Source organism: Dioscorea cayenensis, chromosome 10 (genome assembly GCF_009730915.1).
Source record: "Dioscorea cayenensis subsp. rotundata cultivar TDr96_F1 chromosome 10, TDr96_F1_v2_PseudoChromosome.rev07_lg8_w22 25.fasta, whole genome shotgun sequence".
NCBI classification, from domain to species: domain Eukaryota; kingdom Viridiplantae; phylum Streptophyta; class Magnoliopsida; order Dioscoreales; family Dioscoreaceae; genus Dioscorea; species Dioscorea cayenensis.
Window position 1 is genome coordinate 16,715,667 of NC_052480.1, and position 21,197 is coordinate 16,736,863.

The 21,197-nt window shown below is 43.5% G+C and overlaps 1 non-coding gene across 1 annotated transcript; it reads left to right on the top strand.

Moving 5' to 3' along the window:
• Positions 1–1,712: 1,712 nt before the first annotated feature.
• On the top strand, positions 1,713–1,819 carry LOC120271177. Its single transcript, XR_005539799.1, has one exon. It is a non-coding gene; the product is annotated as a small nucleolar RNA R71 (small nucleolar RNA).
• Positions 1,820–21,197: the final 19,378 nt, after the last annotated feature.

Consider the following 21,197-nt stretch of genomic DNA (forward strand, 5'->3'; position numbering starts at 1 on the left):
TTTCCAAAGCACCTTCTTCAAGATCCCCGGGATAGATGGTACTTCTTCCGTCGAACCAAGCATCATTACTTCATTACTTCTTCATAATCCTCCTCTTGGTCGAACAAACCCTCGTACGGGTCCGGATTGAACATTTCCTGCATGTATTCATCAACAATCTCATCAGTAGTGTCTACAAAATATAAAGTGTCATCAAAATCAAGAGAATGCCGCATGGCTTCAGCAAGGCGGTATGTGAGTTTGTCATATCCAACTCTCAAAGTTAGCTCTCCGCTGTCCATGTCAATCAATGCCTTCAAAGTCCGCAAGAACGGCCTCCCAAGTATCAAGGGTACATCCGCATCCTCATCAACATCTAGTACCACAAAGTTTATAGGAAATATATACTTGTCCACCTTGACAAGTACATCTTCGATGATACCCCTCAGATGTCTCACCGTTCGGTCCGCCAATTGCAAAGTCATCCGAGTGGGCCTAGGCTCACCCAAGCCTAACTTTCGGAAGAAGGTGTATGGCATGACGTTGATACTGGCCCCTGAGTCCACCAATGCCATTTCTTCACCCATATTGCTAATGCTATATGGAATAATGAAGCTTCCCGGGTCTTTCTTCTTGTTCGGCATGTTCCTTTACAACAACGCCGAACATGAAGCATCTAGAATCACCGAAGCACTCTCCTCCAACTTCCTCTTGTTGGTCAACAAGTCTTTCAAGAACTTCGCATACTTAGGCATTTGGGCCAATGCCTCAACAAAACCAATATTGATGTGGAGTTGCTTGAACAAACTCAGGAACTTTTTGTACTATTCATCCCCTTGGTCATTCTTCAATCTAGAGGGATAAGGGATTCTTGGGTTGAAAGGTGGGGGTGCCACCTCCTTTCCTTTGCTTGTTCCCTCTTCTACCTCTATAACCGCGGGTGAGTGTTCTTTTGGCATCTCACTCGGAAGCTTACCTTCAACCTCACAACCACTTCTCAAAGTGATCGCCTTCACCTGCTCTCTAGGGTTGGTCTCTGTATTGTTCGGCAAGTTTCCATGTGGCCTTTCAGAGAGAGACTTCGCAATTTGCCCCACCTGATTTTCAAGGGTATGTAAAGAGCCTATGTGGTTGCGAAGTGTTGCCTTAACTGATTCAAACCTTGTATTTACAGATTGCACAAATCTTTTCAAGGCCTTCTCCAAATTATTCATTCGGGTTTCCAAACTTGAAACTCTGTTTTCCACATGCTGGGCTTGTTGTTGTGGTTGGAAACTCAGTGGCCCCATGGCCTTTGGTGGACCCTGATTGCTCCATGAGAAATTGGGATGATTTTTCCAACCCAGATTGTAGGTATTGCTATATGGGTTTCCTTGAGGTCTCATGCCAATACCTACAAAATCAACGTTCTCCACTAAAGATACATCACCATTAGAGATCGGGCAATCAGAGGGAGCATGTCCTCCACCACACCCGTTGCAATTTGTCACGGCCGCTACTCTATTTTAAGTTAGAAGATCTAACTTCTTACTGCAACTATCTCATGGAGACCGGCCACCGTTTTTTTCTCCCTAGCATTCCATTGGTACCTGTTTAACCCAATTTCTTCAATTAACTGTTGGGCCTCATCGAGGGTCTTGCTACCTAAGGTACCTCCTGCTGCCGTATCCAAGAGTTGCCTTGTACTCGAGTTCAAACCATTGTAAAAGGTCTGAATAATTATCCACTCTGGAAATCCATGTTACGGGCACTTTCTCATGAGCTCCTTGAACCTTTCCCATGTCTCAAATAGAGACTCCAATTCCAACTGAACAAAGGATGAGATCTCATTCCTAAGCTTCGTGGATTTTCCGGGAGGGAAATAACGGGCAAGAAAAGCTTCTACCATCTCCTCCCATGTGGTAATTGATGCTCTAGGTAATGAGTGTCGCCACTGCTTCGGTCTCCCTTTTTGGGAAAATTGGAAGGCTTGCAACTTGATGGCATCATCCGTCACCCTGTTTATCTTCAGCGTATCACACACCTCAAGAAAACTCTCTATATGACTGTTTGGATCCTCATCGGCCAAACCATTGAAATGTGCGGATTGCTGTAACATGTGGATGAATGCCGGCTTCAGCTCGAAGTTCTGAGCTGTAATCGGGGGGCGCAGAATACTCGATTGTCTCCCCAGCACTGAAGGTCTGGCATAATCATATAATGTTCTCCGTTGCTCATTCTGTTCTGCCATGTTTTCAGATTCTTCCATTTCCAAATCAGCTTGATTAGACTGTTCTTGCATAGGCTCTTTCCTTTTTCTTCTAAGTGTACGTTCAAGCTTGGGATCTCCTTCAGTTAATATTGAGGGGTTCCCTCGGGTCATAACCTAGAGCTGCAAACAAAAAGAAAGAAAAAAAATCAGAATGATGATAGAACAAGAAGATATGAAATAGAATGTACGGTAAAATAGCTAAGAAAACAAAATGCAAAGTATCTCTAAATGCCTACTCCCAGGCAACGGTGGCAAAAACTTGACAAGATCCCCTTGTGTATATCTCGCAAGTGCACGGGTTTTGTCGAAGTAATAATCCCGGATGAGCGGGTATCGTATCCACAGGGAGTAGGGAACAAAAATGCTTAATTCGCTTCTTAGCTATGTGGAAGATGAATAGTGATATGTGTGACAATGATTCAATTCTCAATAGTAAAAGCAACAAGTAAGAGAGCACAAGTAAAGGAGAAGGTAAGGCAATCTGATAAGTGCTTGTGCGATGTGAATGCGAAGCGTTCATTCCTTATATTGAGCATTACTTTTCTTAGGTTTTACACTAATATGTGTGTTTTTATGTTACTTTCGTGCAGGTAGGGTTGCGAGGCCAAGTATGAAGGAAAGAAGCCAATGTGGATTACAATGCACCGATTTTGGATGAAATCTTCCAAAAGTTCAAACGCGAACACATAGGTCGATGTGAGAAAAATGGTGGAAAGCACTGTAGAAGCGTTGTGGGAAGTACTGTAGTAGCACTGTTCACAGCCGACCGAGAAAACAGGAGTTCAGAGGATCCACACCAGTGTAGTCGCCCGATTCCAGCCCTATTTAAAGCCGAATCAGCCCCGATTTTAGTAATCTTTTCTCCATCTTTTCCCCAACTTGAGAGAAGGCTTCGGCTAGGGTTTCGAGGGGTGTTGGCCAAGGTTTTGGAGAGGTTCTACTGCTCCGACATCGTCATTCCTTAGGAAGAAGGTTGGTAGGGGAGCTTCTGTCGAGGCGTATCCTATACCGGACGAGGGAATCCTTGGATGACGAGTAGAGGACTTTCCACAAGACCATCGACACAACTATCGAGGGGGTTTCTTTATGGATTCATTGCTTTTACATTCTATTTCTTTGATTGTACTTAGCTCCATGGAGAGGTAAACCCCGAGTGGGTACTCGGGTATTGTGAACCCTAGGATGTATTTGTTTCTTTGAAACTCTTTATTATGCTTTCAACAAATTGATGTTTATTGTGAGTTCCAACCTTGAATGCTTGATTGTATGAACATTTCCCCTAGAGAGACACTAGGGTTGAGAGTTCTTGTTGGTAACATTGTGAGTGAGTGACACACCATGAGCGTTAGAAAAAGCTAGGTTGGAGAGGGTTGAGAGGGTGTGTCGAGAGATACAGGAGCGTCCCCTTTCCTCTTCCGGCGTGATAGATTCTATCTCCGTTCCTCGAGTTTTTTGCTGCCATAATAGAGTGAATGGTCTAAGGGATGAACTTCCGCTGGGGCTTAGTTGCACGTGCAACGGAGTGAAGCGTTGAGGTGATCTTAGTATCTAGGGCTCAATTGTGGTTAGGGACCTTCCACCTGGACCAAAGGGTTAGGTCTATAATTAGGAAGAGATTTATCACTTGGAATCACTAGAGCTCATTGCAACTCTATGCGAGTGCGAGGTGTTGAGATTTTTCAATTTCTCCTCCGGGAAATGTATAGAGTTAGGCATAGTTGACCTTAGATTTGGGACTATGTAATTAAGGAATTTCACGACTCACCATTGCATTGATTAGGAAGCATAATAGAGGGTTCTTGCAATTGAAACAATTATCCTAGGCGGAGCATTATCCTGGTACCCCATCTTTATCGATTGCCTTACCCCCTTCTTTACTTTTGCTCTCTTACTTGTTGCTTTTACTGTTGAGAATTGAATCATTATCACACTCATCATCATTGGTCTTTTACATAGCTAAGAATCCAATTAAGTATTTTTATTCCCTACTCCCTGTGGATTCGATACCTGCTCACCCGGGATTATTACTTCGACAAACCCGTGCATTTGCGGGATATATGCAAGGGGACCTTGTCAAGTTTTTGGCACCGTTGCCGGGGAGCTAGGCGTTTAAAGATACTTTGCACTTTGTTTACTTAGCTATTTCACCATATATTATATTTCATATTTTCTTATTCTATTATCGCTCTGATTTCTTTTTCCTATCTTCTCATACTATCATTGTTCTGACGTTTCCTTCTTCTTTTTATTGAAGGAAATGATTAACATGTTTGAATCATTTGATACTATCACGAGAATGGTTGAACACGTGGAGCAGAAAGTTCAAACAATTGCTTAGCATGACATGTTGTGTTCTTCTCACCATGAGTAGTGTACAACTCAACAACCAGTAGAAGAATCGGTTAAAGAGTACATCGCCAGGATTTAAGGGCAAGATGGTGAATTAGATAATGTGATAAAGCAGTTTGAGAAATCCACGTCGGCGTCAATGCGTGACCAGTTGGAGGAAAGTGTAGAAAGAATACTTGCTCAGTTTGATTCTTCCTATCAAGACCAGAGGCAGGAACTCTTTTCAGTTGGGGTTGCTATTCCAAAAGTAGAATTATGTGGAATGGACACGTTGATATCTGTTGCAGATTGTAAAGAGATAGGAACCCAGTTAGAAGAGGAGGAGAATAACTGCGAACATGAGGTAAATGATTTCGAGGAGATTGATAAATTAAAGGAGGGCGGCTTGCACCCATCAATTGTTGAACCACCAGAACTTGAGCTTAAAACTCTTCCAACACACTTGGAATATGCATACTTAATGGAGGACTCTAAACTCCCTGTGATTGTAGCTTCAAACTTGTCTGCGGAGCAGAAGGATAAGCTTGTTAGCATGTTGAAAAAGCACAAATCAGCTATTGCATGGAAAATCTACGATATTAGCGGTATAAACCCATCATTCTGCACTCATAAGATCCTAACAGAGGATGACTACAAATCTGTAATCCAACCTCAGCGAAGATTGAACCCGAATATGAAAGAAGTTGTTAAGGCGGAAGTAATAAAACTTTTGGATGCCGGAATCATCTATCCCATATCAGATAGAAAGTGGGTGAGTCCAACCCAAGTTGTCCCAAAAAAAGGAGGAATGACTAGCGGGGCATCATTTCTACTGTTTCCTTGATGGCATGTCGGGATACTTTCAAATTCCAATAGCTCCAGAAGATCAGGAGAAAACCACATTTACTTGCCCTTATGGTACTTTTGCTTACAGAAGAATGTCTTTCGGGCTGTGTAACGCTCCTGCAACATTCCAACGCTGCATGACGGCCAGTTTTTGATGACTTTCTCGAAGATATTATGGAAGTTTTTATGGATGATTTTTCAGTATTCGGGGAATCTTTCGATGCTTGCTTAAATAATTTGGAAAGAGTTTTAGTGAGATGTGAAGAGACGAATCTCGTCCTCAACTGGGAGAAGTGTCATTTTATGGTACAAGAGGGCATTGTCCTTGGACATAAGATTTCCCAGGCAGGTATGGAGGTGGATAAGGCGAAGATTGAGATAATTGAAAAGCTTCCCCCGCCTATGAATGTAAAAGGGATCCACAGTTTCTTGGGTCATGTAGGTTTTTACAGAAGGTTCATTAAAGACTTTTCGAAGATCTCCCAACCGTTAACCATACTCTTGGAGAAGGATACCCCTTTTGATTTTGGAAATGACTGTCTGAATGCATTTAACACGCTGAAAGAAAAGTTAGTGCAAGCACCAATTCTGAGAACACCGAAGTGGGATGAGATGTTCGAAGTAATGTGTGATGCTAGTGATTATGCAGAGTGAGCGGTTGACAAGGTCCCCTTGCTTATATCCCGCAAGTGCACGGGTTTGTCGAAGTAATAATCCTGGGTGAGCGGGGTCGAATCCACAGGGAGTAGGGAGTGAAAATACTTAATTTGATTCTTAGCTATGTGGAATATCAATAGTGATAAGTGTGAAATTGAGTCAATTCTCAAAAATAAAAACAACAAGTGAAAGACCAAAATAAGAAGAGGGTAAGGCAATCGATAAAGAATGGGGTACTCGGATAATGCTTCACCTAGGATGATCGCTACAAGTGCAAGAACTCTCTATTATGCTTCCTAATTAATGCAATGGTGAGTCATGGAAATCCTTACATACATAGTCCCAAATCTAAGGTCAACTATGTCTAACTCTATACATGTCCCGGAGAAGAAATCGAACAATCTCAACACCTCGCACTCGCATAGAGTTGCAATGAGCTCTAGGGATTCCAAGTGATAAATCTCTTCCTAAATATAGACCTATCCCTTTGGTCCAGATGGAAGGTCCCTAGCCACAATTAAGACCTAGATACTAAGATCCTCTCAACGTTTCACTCCATTGCACGCGCAACTAGGCCCCAGCGGAGGTTCATCCCTTAGACCATTCACTCCATTATGGTCGCAAAGAACTCGAGGAACGGAGGTAGAATCTATCACGTCGGAGGGGAAAGGGGACGCTCCTATACCTCTTGACTCACCTTCTCAACCGTCTCCAGCCTAGCTTTGTCTAACGCTAGTGGTGTGTCACTCACTCACAAGGTTACCAACAAGAACTCTCAACCCTAGTGTCACTCTAGAGGAAATGTTCATACAATCAAGCATTCAAGGTTGGAACTCACAATAAACATCAATTTATTGAAAGCATAATAAAGAAGTTCAATGAAACGAATACATCCTAGGGTTCGCAATCATCCAAGTACCCACTAGGGGTTTAGCTCTCCATGGAGCTTAATACAATCAAAGAAATCGAATGTAAAAGCAATGAATCCATAAAGAAACCCCCTCGATGGTCGTGTCGATGGTCTTGTGGAGAGCCCTCTACTCGTCGTCCAAAGATTCCTTCGTCCGGTATAGGATACGCCTCGATCGAAGCTCCCCTACCAACCTTCTTCCTAATGGAATCACGATGTCGGAGCCATAGAACTTCCCCAAAACCTTGGCCAATACCCCTTGAAACCCTAGCCGAAGTCCTCTCACAAGTTGGGGAAAAGATGGAGAAAAAGAATACCAAAAATCGGACTGAAACCGCTTTTAAATAGGGGTCGAATCGGGCAACTCCACCGGGCGTGGACGATACACGCCCGTGCGGGAATTTCCACACCGGGCGTGGATAATTTCCACACGCCCGTGTGGATTCTCTCGCTTTCTCGGCCGGCTGTGAACAGTGTTGCTACAGAAATTGCTGCAGTGCTCTTCTACAGTCTTCGACCTGATTAACTTCCAAATTCCATACTTTCATCGGGGTAACGCAAACAGGCACACGTTCACGTCGTGAATCACTTGCTTCTTCAATGATGTACATATTGGCGGGGCTCTTGTTCTTAGATGCATAAGTCGGAATGCTCGAGTGTTACTGCCTTTGTGCCCCTCCAAATAGATGTGCTCACTCGAATGCGAGGAGGTTGGCACACACTCTAGCATCTCACACCTGACCTATGTATTCGCGTTTGAACCTTAACAAGATCTCCTCTAAAATAGGTGCATTATGATCCACATTGGCCCATTTCCTTCATACTCGGCCTCACAACCCTACCTGCGTAAAAGTAACATAAAACACACATATTAATGTAGAAAACTGAGGATAGTAATGCTCAACATAAGGAATGAACGCTTCGCATTCATATCGCACAAGCACTTATCAGCGGTTTTGGGGTCAGAGGAGAAGCAAGCAATTTCAACCAATCTATTACGCTAGCAAGACTCTCACAAGTGCACAAGAGAACTACACAAAGACTGAAAAGGAATTATTAGCAGTGGTGTTTGCTTTTGATAAATTCAGACCATATCTCATCCTATCTAATGTCACAGTGTTCACAGATCACTCTGCACTCCGTTATCTCATGAACAAGGAAGATGCGAAGCCAAGATTGATTCGGTGGATATTATTATTATAAGAATTTGACATGGAAATAAAGGATAAAAAAGGGACAGAGAATGTGGTTGCAGATCATTTGTCGAGATTAGAAGATTGTGAGGGGCAAGAACCGGCAAGCAAAGAAATTAATGATTTTATCACTGTAGAGCACTTGTATGCAGTACAGGAATTAGAATCGAAAGATGTTCCATGGTTCGCAGATTTTGCGAATTATCTTTCAGGACAGGTATTGAAGGAGGATTTAAGCTTTCAGCAGAAGAAGAAATTTTTCAGTGACCTTAAGAACTTTTTCTGGGAAGATCCTTACCTGTTCCGTATTTGTGCAGATCAGGTGGTGCGAAGGTGCGTTTCTAGGGAGGAAGGTTGGAACACCATTGCGCATTGTCACTCAGGCCCAGTGGGGGGGCATTATGCTTCAAGTCGAACTGCAGAGAAGGTTTTAGCCACTGGGTTCTATTGGCCAACCTTATTTAAAGATGTTCATCAGTTCGTTTTACGATGTGATAGTTGTCAAAGGGTTGGAAATTTATCTCAAAGGGACGAGATGCCTCAAAATCCCATGCAATTTTGCGAGGTATTTGATGTTTGGGGAATTGATTTTATGGGACCATTTTCAAAGTCCAATGGAAATCAATACATTTTGGTGGCAGTTGACTATGTTTCCAAGTGGGTGGAAGCCCAAGCTCTTCCAACTACTGATGCACGAACTGTGGTGATGTTTTTGGAGAAGCTATTCACTCGCTTTGGAACTCCACGAATTATCATCAGCGATCGGGGAACCCATTTCTGTAATACACAACTGGTGAAAGTGTTAAAACGCTATGGGGTTCATCATCGTCTAGCTACTCCTTACCATCCGCAAACAAGTGGGCAAGTGGAGGTCACAAATAGAGAGCTCAAGAGAATATTAACCAAATCAGTGGAACAAGGGAAACTAGATTGGTCTGAAAGATTGGATGACACACTTTGGGCTCATAGAACAGCATACAAAACCCCAATAAGGACCACTCCCTATTATTTAGTGTATGGAAAATCTTGCCATTTACCGATGGAACTAGAGCACAAAGCATATTGGGCAATTAAAGTGATGAATTTCGACTTGCGCAAATTTGGAGAGCAACGAATGTTACATCTCAACGTGTTAGACGAATGGAGAATGAAGGCATATGAGAATGCAAGGATATACAAGGAGAGAATTCGGAAGTGGCATGATAAGCATATTAAGATGCCGAAGGACTTTAAAGCAGGCGATCGGGCGTTACTGTTCAACTCTCGTCTACGTTTATTTCCGTGGAAACTCAAATCAAGGTGGTTTGGTCCGTATACCATAACCGAAGTTTCAACCCATGGAGCCATTGAGATTAACCATCCGAAGAAGGGCACATTCAAGGTGAATGGACATAGGCTGAAACCATACTATGGCGGAGAGACTTGCAGTGACAATAGAGAAGTATTTTTCCTCCATGAACCCTCTTGAGGTAAGGCAAGGTACGTCAAGCTTAGTGACGTTAAACATGCGCTTCTTGGGAGGCAACCCAAGTGTTTACTGTTTTCTTATTCTCTTGTTAGTTTGTTTGTATGAATAATTTGTTAAGTGTTGGTGTCTTGAACTATAGATGCTTGTGTTGAAAATTTTTTGTTGTCCTTAAGTATTCATCGTGTGTTTTCATATGGAATAGGCGAAGTTTGGTCGTCTAAGTCTATTTCATATTTTTCACTGGTAAAAATTTGCATAACAGGGCAGGCTTTGAATGTGTAACCATGTTCAGAAATTTTCTGCAGAGCTTGCAGATTTTTCTAAGTCATCCAGAGAAAACAGACGAGCGTGTGGAATTTCCACACGCCCGTGGGGTTGCACTGTGAGCTCATCCAGAGAAGGCACAGGGGCGTGTCCACGCCCCTGTATACGACCATGCGACTATCACATGACCGTGGATAATCTCCGCACGAGCGTGTGAATTCCTACAGAGTTGGGCGGTTTTCCCCGAGAACACACAGGGGCGTGGACTCGCCCCTGTGGGCGACCTTGTGAAACCCTGCAGAGGAGTCTCTCCATCCCGAGAAAACATAGGGGTATGTAGCTGCCCCTGTGGATCAGGCATGTGACTGTCCACGCCCGTGTGAAATTCCCACATGGGCGTGTATAACACTTGGTATTTTTCTCGAATATCCAGCGAAGCCACAGGGGCGTGCATCGGCCCCTATGAGATCTTCGCTTGAGGGCACACGGCCGTGGTCTATGCCGCAAGCCCGTGTGGATCTCTAGGAATTAAAAGACTCTCTGCTCTCCCAATACAATAGTTACGCTTTGTTCCTCAGCTGACCCTTGGTCGCTCACAGAACATTTTCTGATATTCTTTTGACCCCCTCTTGCTGTCTCTGAGTCGATTGATTGTGCATTGTGCGGATTGTAGAGGATTTTTGCTTCAACTCATCGGTAAGACCTTATTTCTTCTCGTATTCGACTTCCTTTGAGTCTAGCTGATTACATGCGATTTAAATGGATAATACACATCGGTTTCTTGCTAAAATTGTTATGATTTGTTTTTTAGAAGATCTTGGAGTTAGATGGGGGTGTAGCTGGGTGAACGGCTGCAAAGGCCGTGCGTTTTCCACACCCCGTGAAAGTACACGGGCGTGTGGAATTTCTGCATGACCGTGTGCTATTATTTTCCTGCAGAAATTAATTGAATTTCTTTTCTAATACATGCAGGTATGGCCACGAGATCGAAGAAGGCAATTACTAAACGTCCTAGAGGGCCTGCCCCTGAGCCGGAAGTCATGGAATTCGCACATCCTGAGCATCGAGCTTGGCTTGAGTGGTAAACGAAGCTTAAGTTCGGTCAGACGCGAATCCCGGATGTTGGGTCACACAGGAATCTGCAACTAGCAGATAACATGGCTGATGAGGTCGAGAAACTATTATCGGTCGGAAGTTGGCACAAAATATTGAATATTCATGACCTTGCTATCCGTTCACTCACTTTGGAGGTGCTTGCTTCATTTGAGTTCGACCGTTCTTATGCTCATTTTGATAGTGTCGGCACTATTTAGTTCAGAGCTTTTGGGCAACATCATAGTATGAGCGTCACACAGTTTTCTACTAGACTTGGTTTATACGATGAGGAGTATGAGAGTCTTCCAATTGACATGTCGGGTTTATCGCCCATGGAGGCATACAGAATATTATGTGGTAAGGGTCGATATGAACCAGGAGTGTCTAAGGCCTCATGTTTATCACGACCTAGTTATAGATATCTTCACGCAATCATAAGCAGGTCAGTGAATGGTCACGGTGATAGCACGGGAGTCATAAACAAGAAAGAACTTCTGCACTTATACTCTATGGTGCGGAATGAGCCGGTCTATCTGGGGCACATTTTAGCGGAGTACTTGAAGCATCAAGGACTGTATCCCAGACTAGGTGTCATTTTCTCGGGTCCATACATTACTAGACTCATTATGGGCATGGGCCTACGAGACGCAATCAGCAGAGCCGAGAAGACAATTATACCAGCACCACTGGTGTTCAAGATAATGAGACTCATGGGTTTGATCTGTAAATATCCAAATGGTGTCTATGTGCTGAATATACCATTCGAGGATAACGGTGATGAGCCTTAGGCAGCACCAATGGAGACTGAGGCGCCTCTAGTAGCGGAGAACATACCCCCCGTACGTTCAGTTACATCATCTCAACCCCATGATCGTTTTGAGAGGCTTGAAAATGCTTTAGGAGCGGTGCGGGCAGAGGTTTCCGAGATCAGGACCGTGCAGGTAGGGTTGTGAGGGCAAGTATGAAGGAAAGAAGCCAATGTGGATTACAATGCACCGATTTTGGAGGAAATCTTGCTAAGGTTCAAACGCAAAGACATAGGTCGATGTGAGATGCTAGAGTGTGTGCCAACCTCCTCTTACGAGTTGGCACATCCATTTGGAGGGGCGCAACGGCAGTCACACTTGAGCATTCCGACTTATGCACATAGAACAAGAGCTTCACCAACGTGCCTATTATTGAAGATGCAAGTGATCCATGACGTGAACGTGTGCCCATTTACGTTACTCCAATGAAAGTATGGATTCGGGAAGCAATTCAAGCCAAATACTGTAGCAGAGCACTGTAGTGGCACGGTGGAAAGTACTGTTGTAGCACTGTTTATAGCCGGCCATGAAAACAGGAGTTCAGAGGATCCACACGGGCGTGTGGAAATTATCCACGCCCGTGTGGAAATTCCCCACGGGCGCGTGAAGCATCCACGCCCGTGCAGTCGCCCGATTCCAGCCCTATTTAAAGCCGAATCAGCCCCGATTTTAGTATTCTTTTCTCCATCTTTTCCCCAACTTGAGAGAGGACTTCGGCTAGTGTTTCAAGGAGTATTGGCCAAGGTTTTGGAGAGGGTCTATGGCTCCGACATCATCATTCCTTAGGAAGAAGATTGGTAGGGGAGCTTCTGTCGAGGCGTATCCTATACCGGACGAGGGAATCCTTGGACGACGAGTAGAGGACTTTCCACAAGACCATCGACACAACTATCGAGGGGGTTTCTTTATGGATTCATTGCTTTTACATTCTATTTCTTTGATTGTACTTAGCTCCATGGAGAGCTAAACCCCGAGTGGGTACTCGGGTATTCTTAACCCTATGATGTATTTGTTTCTTTGAACCTCTTTATTATGCTTTCAACAAATTGATGTTTATTGTGAGTTCCAACCTTGAATGCTTGATTGTATGAACATTTCCCCCAGATAGACACTAGGGTTGAGAGTTCTTGTTGGTAACCTTGTGAGTGAGTGACACACCATGAGCGTTAGAAAAAGCTAGGTTGGAGAGGGTTGAGAGGGTGAGTCAAGAGGTACAGGAGCGTCCCCTTTCCCCTTCCGGCGTGATAGATTCTATCTCCGTTCCTCGAGTTTTTTTCGGACATAATAGAGTGAATGGTCTAAGGGATGAACTTCCGCTGGGGCTTAGTTGCGCGTGCAACGAAGTGAAGCGTTGAGGTGATCTTAGTATCTAGGGCTCAATTGTGGGTAGGGACCTTCCACCTGGACCAAAGGGTTAGGTCTATAATTAGGAAGAGATTTATCACTTGGAATCACTAGAGCTCATTGCAACTCTATGCGAGTGCGAGGTCTTGAGATTGTTCGATTTCTCCTCCGGGACATGTATAGAGTTAGGCATAGTTGACCTTAGATTTGGGACTATGTAATTAAGGATTTTCATGACTCACCATTGCATTGATTAGGAAGCATAATAGAGGGTTCTTGTAATTGAAACAATTATCCTAGGCGGAGCATTATCCAGGTACCACATCTTTATCGATTGCCTTACCCCCTTATTTACTTTTTCTCTCTTACTTGTTGCTTTTACTGTTGAGAATTGAATCATTATCACACTCATCATCATTGATCTTTTACATAGCTAAGGATCAAAGTAAGTATTTTTATTCCGTACTTCCTGTGGATTCGATACCCGCTCACCCGGTATTATTACTTCGACAAACCCATGCACTTTCGGGATATACGCAAGGGGACCTTGTCACAATCGATAAAGATGGGGTACCCGGATATTGCTCCGCCTAGGAAAATCATTACAAGTGCAAAAACCCTCTATTATGCTTCCTAATCAATGTAAGTGAGTTATGGAAATCCTTAATTACATAGTCCCAAATCTAAGGTCAACTATGCCTAACTCTATACATGTCCCGGAGGAGAAATTGAATAACCTCTCAACCTCGCACTCGCATAGAATTGCAATGAGTTCTAGGGATTCCAAGTGATAAATCTCTTCCTAATTGTAGACCTAACCCTTTGGTCCAGGTGGAAGGTCCCTAACCACAATTAAGCCCTAGATACTAAGATCACTTCTGCGCTTTACTCCGATGCACCCGTGACTAAGCCCCCGTGCAAGGTCATCCCTTAGACCATTCAATCTATTGTGGCTGCAAAGAACTCGAGGAAAGGAGATAGAATCTAACACATCACAGGAGAAAATGGATGCTCCTGTACCTCTCGACTCACCCTCTCAACCCTCTCTAACCTAGCTTTATCTAACACTCATGGTGTGTCACTCACTCACATGGTTACCAAGAAGAACTCTCAACCCTAGTGTCACTCTAGCGGAGTATTCGCACAATCAAGCATTCAAAGTTGGAACTCACAATAAACATCGATTAATTGAAAGCATAATAAATAGATTTAAAGAAATGAATACATCCTAGGGTTCACAAATACCCAAGTAGCCAATAGGAGTTTAGCTCTCCATGGAGCTAAGTACAATCAAAGAAATAGAATGTAAAAGCAATGAATTCATAGAAAACCCCCTCGATAGTCATGTCGATGGTCTTGTGGAAAGTCCTCTACTCGTCGTCCAAGGATCCCCTTGTCCGGTATAGGATACGCCTCGACGGAAGCTCCATTGCCAACCTTTTTCCAAAGAGATGACGATGTCGGAGCCGTAGAACCTCTCCAAAACACTAGCCAATACCTCTCAAAACCCTAGCCGAAACCCTCTCTCAAGTTTATGGAAAAGATGGAGAAAAGAATACTAAAATCGGGGCTGAATCGGCTTTAATAGGTCTGGAATCGGGGATTCACACGCCCCTGTGGACGCCCTTGTGGATTTTTCACACGGGCGTGTGGAAATTCCACACGCCCGTGTGGATTCTCTGTTCTGTAGTTTTCTCGGCTGGATGTGAACAGTGCTACTACAGTACTTTGTACTGCGCTCTGCTACAGTGTCTGGCCTAAAATACTTCCCGAATCCATACTTTCATTGAGGTAACGCAAACGGGCACACGTTCACGTCGTGGATCGCTTTGCTTCTTCAATGATGGAAAAGTTGGTGGAGATCTTGTTCTATATGCATAAGTCGGAATGCTTGAGTATGACTTCCTTGTGCCCCTCCAAATGATTGTGCTAACTCAAATACGAGAAGGTTGGCACACACTCTAGCATCTCACACCTGACCTATGTCATCGCGTTTGAACCTTAATAAAATTTCCTCCAAAATCGGTGCATTATGATCCACATTGGCTTCTTTCCTTCATAATCGGCCTCACAACTCTACCTGCATAAAAGTAACATAAAAAGACACATATTAGTGTAAAAACCCAAGAAAGGTAATGCTTAAAAAAAGAATGCTTCGCATTCATATTAGTGTAAAAACACACCCAAGAAAAGTAACATAAAAACACACATATTAGTGTAAAAACACACATAAGGAAAGAATGCTTCGTATTCATATCGCACAAACACTTATCATAGAATTAATCACACCGGAGAGTTAGACAAAGCTAGATTGGAGAGGGTTGAGAGGGTGAGTCAAGAGGTAGCGGAGCGTCCACTTTCCCCTCTGGTGTGATTTATTCTACCTCCGTTTCTTTGAGTTCTTTGCGGTTATAATAGAGTGAATGGCTAAATGATGACCTTCCACTGGGCCTTAGTTGCGGATGCAATGAGTGAAGCGTAGAAAGTGATCTTAGCATCTAGGGCTTAATTGTGACAAGGGACATTCCACATGGACCAAAGGGTTAGGTCTACATTTAGGAAGAGGATTTATCACTTGGAATCCCTAGAGCTCATTGCAATTTCTTACAAGTATGAGGTTGAGAGGTTATCCGATTTCTCCTCCGGGACATGTATAGAGTTAGGCATGTTTGACCTTAGATTTGGGACTATGTAATTAAGGATCTCCATGACTCATTGTTGCATCAATTTGAAAGTATAATAGAGGGTTCTTGCACTTGGAATGATTGTCCTAGGTGGAACAATATCCAGGTACCCCATCTTTATCGATTGCCTTACATTCTGCTTTACATGTGCTCCCTTTCTTGTTACTTTTACTTTTGGTTTTACACAACTTGTCACACATATCACTATTAATCTTTCACATAAATGAGAAACAAATTAAGTATTTTTATTTCCTACTCTATGTGGATACGATACCCACTCATCTGGGATTATTACTTTGACGACTGATGAACACCCTTTGCGTAAGTCCTGCAAGTGCACGGGGTCGTCTAATTAATAATCCCAGATGAGTAGGTATCGTATCCACAGAGAGTAGGGAGTAAAGACACTTAAATTGTTTCTTAACTATGTGAAAGATGAATAGTGATATGTGTGACAAGATATCAAATAACCAAAGTAAAAGCAACAAGAAAGAGAGCACAAGTAAAGGAAAAGGTAAGGCAATCGATATAAATGGGGTACCCGGATATTGTTTCGCCTAGGACAATCATTTCAAGTGCAAAAACCCTCTATTATGCTTTCTAACTTATGCATTAATGAGTTGTGGAGATCCTTTAATACATGGTCCCAAATCTAAGGTCAACCATGCCTAACTCTATACATGTCCCGGAGGAGAAATTCAATAACCTTTCAACCTCACTTTCGTATAGAATCACAATGAGTTCTAGAGATTCCAAATGGTAAATACTCTTCCTAGATATAGACCTAACATTTTGGTCCAGGCGGAAGTTCCCTAGCCACAATTAAGCCCTAGTTGCTAAAATCACTTCAACGCTTCACTCCGTTGCCTCTACAAGTAAGCCCCAACAGAAGGTCATCCTTTAGGCCATTCACTCTACTATGACCACAAAGAACTCAAGGAAATGGAGGTAGGATAAATCACACCGGAGGGGAGAGGGGGTGCTCCGCAACCTATCGACTCACCCTCTCAACCCTCTCCAAACTAGCTTTGTCTAACTCTTGTGGTGTGTCACTCACTCACAAGGGTTACCAACGATAACTCTCAACCCTAGTGTCACTTTAGGGGAGTATTCAAACAATCAAGCATTCAATGTTAGATGGAACTCACAATAAATATCAATTAATTGAAAGCATAATAAAGAGATTCAATGAAACGAATACATCCTAGGGTTGACATATACCCAAGTACCGACTAGAGGGTTTAGCTTTTGACAAGGTCCCCTTGCTTACATCCCGCAAGTGCACGGGTTTGTCGAAGTAATAATTGCCAAGTTCCCCTTGCTTATATCCCGCAAGTGCACGGGCTTGTCGAAGTAATAATCCCAGGTGAACGGGGTCGAATCCACAGGGAGTAGGGAGTGAAAATACTTAATTTGATTCTTAGCTATGTGGAAGATCAATTGTGATAGGTGTGAAACTGATTCAACTCTCAACAATAAAATCAACAAGTGAAAGAGCAAAAGTAAGAAGAGGGTAAGGCAATCGATAAAGATGGGGTACTCGGATAATGCTTCACCTAGGATAATCGCTTCAAGTGCAAGAACTCTCTATTATGCTTCCTAATCAATGCAATGGTGAGTCGTGGAAATCCTTACATAATAGTCCCAAATCTAAGGTCAACTATGCCTAACTCTATACATGTCCCGGAGGAGAAATCGAACAATCTCAACACCTCGCACTCGCATAGAGTTGCAATGAACTCTAGGGATTCCAAGTGATAAATCTCTTCCTAAATATACTAAGATCCTCTCAACGCTTCACTCATTTGCACGCGCAACTAGGCCCCAGCGGAGGTTCATCCCTTAGACCACTCACTCTATTATGGCCGCAAAGAACTCAAGGAACGGAGGTAGAATCTATCACGCCCGGGAGGGAAAGGGGACGCTCCCTGCACCTCTCGACTCACCCTCTCAACCCTCTCCAACCTAGCTTTTGTCTAACGCCTGTGGTGTGTCACTCACTCACAAGGTTACCAACAAGAACTCTCAACCCTAGTGTCACTCTAGGGGAAATGTTCATACAATCAAGCATTCAAGGTTGGAACTCACAATAAACATCAATTTATTGAAAGCATAATAAAGAAGTTCAATGAAACGAATACATCCTAGGGTTCACAATCATCCAAGTACCCACTAAGGGTTTAGCTCTCCATGGAGCTTAATACAATCAAAAAAATCGAATGTAAAAGCAATGAATCCATAAAGAAACCCCCTCGATGGTCGTGTCAATGGTCTTGTGGAGAGTCCTCTACTCGTCGTCCAAAAATTCCTTCGTCCGGTATAGGATACGCCTCGATCGAAGCTACCCTACCAACCTTCTTCCTAAAGGAATCACGATGTCAGAGCCGTAGAACTTCTCCAAAACCTTGGCCAATACCCCTCAAAACCTAGCCGAAGTCCTCTCACAAGTTGGGGAAAATATGGAGAAAAGAATAGCAAAATTGGGGCTGAAATCAGCTTTAAATAGAGCTAGAATCGGCCGACTGCAAGGGCGTGTATGATGTCACATGCCCCTGTGGAATTTCCACACGGGCGTGGATAATTTCCACACGCCCGTGTGGATTCTCTGTTTCTCTGATTTCTCGACCGGGCAGCTACAGTACTTGCTACAGTATTTTACTACATTACATTGCCGGAAATACTCCCGAATTCCATACTTTCATTGGGGTAACAAAAACGGGCACACGTTTACGTCGTGAATCACTTGCCTCTTCAATGATGTGCACGTTGGTGGATCTCTTGTTCTTATATGCATAAATCAGAATGTTCGAGTGTGACTGCCTTTGTGCCCTCCAAATGAATGTGCTCACTCGAATACAAGGAGGTTGGCACACACTCTAGCATCTCACACCTGACCTATGTCTTCGCGTTTGAACCTTAGCAAGATCTCCTCAAAAATAGGTGCATTATGATCCACATTGGCCTATTTCTTTCATACTCGGCCTCACAACCCTACCTGCATAAAAGTAAAATAAAAACACACATATTAATGTAAAAACCTGAGAAAAGTAATGCTCAACATAAGGAATGAACGCTTCGCATTCATATCGCACAAGCACCTATCAATAATCCCGGATGAGCGGGATCGAATCCACAGGGAGTAGGGAGTAAAGACACTTAATTCGATTCTTAGCTATGTGGAGTATCAACAATGATAAGTGTGGTAATGATTCAATTCTCAGAAATTAAAAGCAACAAGTAAGAGAGCAAAAGTAAGGAGGAGGCAAGGCAATCGATAAAGATGGGGTACTCGGATGATGTTTCACCTAGGGTAATCGCTTCAAGTGCAAGAACTCTCTATTATGCTTCCTAATCAATGCAATGGTGAGTCGTGGAAATCCTTACATACATAGTCCCAAATCTAAGGTCAACTATGCCTAACTCTATACATGTCCCGGAGGAGAAATCGAACAATCTCAACACCTCGCACTCGCATAGAGTTGCAATGGACTCTAGGGATTCCAAGTGATAAATCTCTTCCTAAATATAGACCTAACACTTTGGTCCAGGCGGAAGGTCCCTAGCCACAATTAAGCCCTAGATACTAAGATCCTCTCAACGCTTCACTCATTTGCACGCGCAACTAGGCCCCAGCGGAGGTTCATCCCTTAGACCATTCACTCTATTATGGCCGCAAAGAACTCGAGGAACGGAGGTAGAATCTATCACCTCATAGGGGAAAGGGGACGCTCCTGTACCTCTCGACTCACCCTCTCAACCCTCTCCAACCTAGCTTTGTCTAACGCTCATGGTGTGTCACTCACTCATAAGGTTACCAACAGGAGCTCTCAACCCTAGTGTCACTCTAGGGGAAATGTTCATACAATCAAGCATTCAAGGATGGAACTCATAATAAACATCAATTTATTTAAAGCATAATAAAGAAGTTCAATGAAACGAATACATTCTAGGGTTGACAATCATCCAAGCACCCACTAGGGGTTTAGCTCTCCATGGATCTTAGTACAATCAAAGAAATCGAATGTAAAAGCAATGAATCAATAAAGAAACCCCCTCGATTTTCGTGTCGATTGTCTTGTGGAGAGTCCTCTAATCGTCGTCCAAGGATTCCTTCGTCCAGTATTGGATACGCCTCGATCGAAGCTCTCCTACCAACCTTCTTCCTAATGGAATCACGATGTCAGAGCCATAGAACTTCTCCAAAACCTTGGCCAATACCCCTCGAAACCCTAGCCGAAACCCTCTCGCAAGTTGGGGAAAAGATGGAGAAAAGAATACCAAAATCGGGGCTAAATCGGCTTTAAATAGGGCTGGAATCAGGCAACTCCACGGGCGTGGATGGTACACACGCCCGTGTGGATTCTCTGTCTCTCTGATTTCTCGGCCGACTGTGAACAGTGCTTCTATAGTAATTGCTGCAGTGCTCTGCTACAGCCTTCGACCTGAATAACTTCCCAATTCCATACTTTCATCGGGGTAACGCAAACGGGCACACGTTCACATCGTGAATCACTTGCTTCTTCAATGATATATATGTTGGTGGGATTCTTGTTCTTGTATGCATAAGACGGAATGCTCGAGTGTAACTGCCTTTGTGCCCCTCCAAATGGATGTACTCACTCGAATGCGAGGAGGTTGGCACACACTCTAGCATCTAACACCTGTCCTATGTCTTCGTGTTTGAACCTTAGCAAGATCTCCTCCAAAATAGGTGCATTATGATCCACATTAGCCCATTTACTTCATACTCGGCCTCACAACCCTACCTGCATAAAAGTAACATAAAAACACACATATCAACATAAGGAATGAACGTTTTGCATTCATATCACACAAGCACTTATCAGCTTTCCATGGAGCTAGATACAATCAATGAAATAGAATGTAAAAGAATAGAATCAATAGAAACCCCGTCAATAATCATGGAGATGGTCTTGTGGAGAATCTTCTACTTGACGCAAGTGTCCCTTTGTCCGGCCTAGGATACACCTCGCCAGCTCGGTGTCGACGAAAGCTCTCCCAATAACCTTCTTCCAAATGGCGCATGATGTTGGACCCGTAGAACCTCTCCAAATCCCTAGCCAATAACCCTCAAAACCTGAGCCAAAACCATTTCTCAAGTTGGGGAAAAGATGGAGAAAAGAATGCTAAAATCGGGGCTGAAATAGTCTTTTAAAGGGCTGAAATTGGGAATCCACACGCCCCTGTGAGCGCCCCTGTGGATTTTTCGCACGGGCGTGTCAAATTTCCACACGCCCGGGTGGATTCTCTGTTTTCCTGTTTTCTCAGCCGGCAGTGAACAATGCTGCTACAGTATTTTTGCTAGAGTGTTTGCTATTGTACCTGCTACGGTATCGGCCCGAAATACTCCC